At 35.6% G+C, this 2,495-nt stretch overlaps 1 protein-coding gene across 1 annotated transcript in view; it reads left to right on the plus strand.

Annotated features, from left to right (window-relative positions):
- The window catches only part of LOC106875962 (prostaglandin E2 receptor EP4 subtype), a 69,192-nt gene that overhangs the window by 41,736 nt on the left and 24,961 nt on the right, over window positions 1-2,495 (plus strand). Inside the window, exon 2 of the mRNA XM_014924305.2 lies at window positions 709-792. The gene's annotated coding sequence lies outside the window, so the exon portion shown is untranslated. The remainder of the gene's footprint in view (window positions 1-708; window positions 793-2,495) is intronic.

Raw genomic sequence — 2,495 nt, forward strand, 5'->3', positions numbered from 1 at the left:
TTTTTTTTTTTTTTTTTTTTTTTTGCAATATGCTAGGGACCGATAATATTTCTTAGTAATATTCATTTATACCGGAAACAATATATATATAATGAATATGATAAAAGATGACAACTTTTTTTTATCGTATATTTATTTTGTAAACAAGCATTTCATGAGCATTTTATAATGTTTCTTTCTTTTCTGGAAACTCGCAGCTGATGGCTCGCGGACCGGCACCGGTCCGCGGACCACCACTTTGAGAAGGACCGGATTAGACAGTTTACAGTAATTAAAAATATATCTGTCCTAAGGCACTATTTATCTCTCCTCCTTTCGTCACTATTACGTGTCTCATACATCATACATCGAAGTCAACATCGTCTTCAGACCAAAACTTTATCTCTCTGAAATTTTCTCCTTACTCACATTTATCCCGGACAAACACAGACATATAGTTTTTCAAACTGAACATCGAATATACCAGTCTCAAGGACCTTCAAAAGTCATGAGTTCTCCCACTCCTCTAAATAACCTATAAACAAACAAATACTTGACGACATCTTTCTCTGTCTCTTGATCTCCGCAAGAGGTACTATTAGCTATGATTGTGTATCACTCTGATGACCAGGATGTAAGGGTGTCAAAAGAAACAAATAAAATATAAATCACACGTTTAAATATCCTTTACTCTGCAAACTTTAAATCAAAAACTTTTTATTCTTCCAGATTTGACATCCGTTTAAAGTTTTCGTGGATTATGGAGTCGTGCGCTTTCCCTAGTATCACACGTACAGCCAGGCTTTGATCCAGGTAAGCTCGAACATAATTTTTATATTCTTTTACTTGTTTCAGTCATTTGACTGCGACCATGCTGGGGCACTGCCTTTATTTCTACCAGCTCATTCACTCGTGATTCATAGGTGTCTCATTTCTGTTGTCATACATCCTTATTGCTGGTGCTTCTCTTTTATTAACACCGCAAAATTATAAGGGCGATGTGTGTGTGTGTGTGTGTGTGTGTGTGTGTGTGTGTGTGTGTGTGTGTGTGTGTGTGTGTGTGTGTGTGTATTCTGAAGTTGAAAAAGAGATAAAGAAGAAGAGAGGACGATAACGAAACGTCACTGCTATGGAGAATGGAAAGGAGTAAGAAAAAAGAGAAGAAAAAGGACAAACGTTACTGCTGGCTGGAAGAGTAAGGAAAAGAAGGCGACATAATGCTGCTACCGAGAGAGAAAATTGGGTGTAGTGATACGCTGTATTACGTGAGTAAATGAAAAAACCAAACGACATGTGAGGCCAGATGTTGAAAAAAAAAAACGAGATATCAGGCGACCAAGAGTTAAAAGATAAATGTCATATTGTCTGTCTTATCTATGAGTAACATATGCTCTGCTATACTGTATGTATGCAAAAAATATTTTATGTGCAGTGTATAATGATTTCAAATCTTGACACAAGGCCAGAAATTTGAGGACAGGGAGCAAGTTGATTACATTGACTCCAGTACTTAACTGGTACTTTTTTTTATCGATCCCTAAAGGATGAGAAGCAAAGTGGACATCGGATGAATTTGACCTCAGAATGCGAAGACAGACGAAATGTATGTGCGCAGTATATATGTCATAGTTGTATCTGTACAAGAATGTATAGAGTACATATTAGATCTGTAGATAATGTATAGAATATCATAGTTTGTATCTACGTATAATATATTGTGTGCCATAGTTTTTATCGTGTGTCATAATTGTAATTCAATCGTGACGATAATTATATGTTAAATATATTTAAGACAAGTGAATTCTAGACTCTGCGTAACTATTTATTAATATGTAAAAGATCTCTCGAGTAGCCATGCAAGCTCGAGTGTGAAAGGTCTTTACTGAGGAAATCCATTAATAGCAAAACAAATTCTTTATTGTCCCTTGCCTTTCCCAAAGCATAAGAGTTTGTTTTTATGAAATTAATTCTTAATTTCTCAAAATTGTTTCCCCTTTTCTCTCAGAGTTATTGATAATTACCGCAATTTTTCTTAAATTTCTTTCTCACACTAAATGGCAAATTATAATTAACTGAGAATTTTCGTGTAGGTCATTTAGGTTATCACTTCTAAATTGATTATTCAAAGTTTATGCAACAACGCTCTAATTTGGTATAAGATGTACAGAGGGACGATGCAGTAACAAGACAACGACGTATGTAAGGGAAACAGCACGGAGCATAAGAGAGCGGGTAAATGAACATTGGAGGGAACTTAAGGAAGAGAAGAGCTCATCAGTTCTGTACCAGCACGCTGAGCAGGAACACGGAGGCTCACTCAACAACATAGAAATTAAAATCTTGTCCACACATAGAACAGACGCAGCACTTAGACAAATTACAGAAGCTACACACATAATGGAATGGAACACTAACACACACACACCCAACAAACCACAATATATGACAATAAATTCCCTATAAACCGATAACAATATGAACAAAATATAATACAATACATAGATAAACAAATGAAA

Source organism: Octopus bimaculoides, chromosome 13 (genome assembly GCF_001194135.2).
Source record: "Octopus bimaculoides isolate UCB-OBI-ISO-001 chromosome 13, ASM119413v2, whole genome shotgun sequence".
Taxonomy (NCBI): Eukaryota; Metazoa; Mollusca; class Cephalopoda; order Octopoda; family Octopodidae; genus Octopus; species Octopus bimaculoides.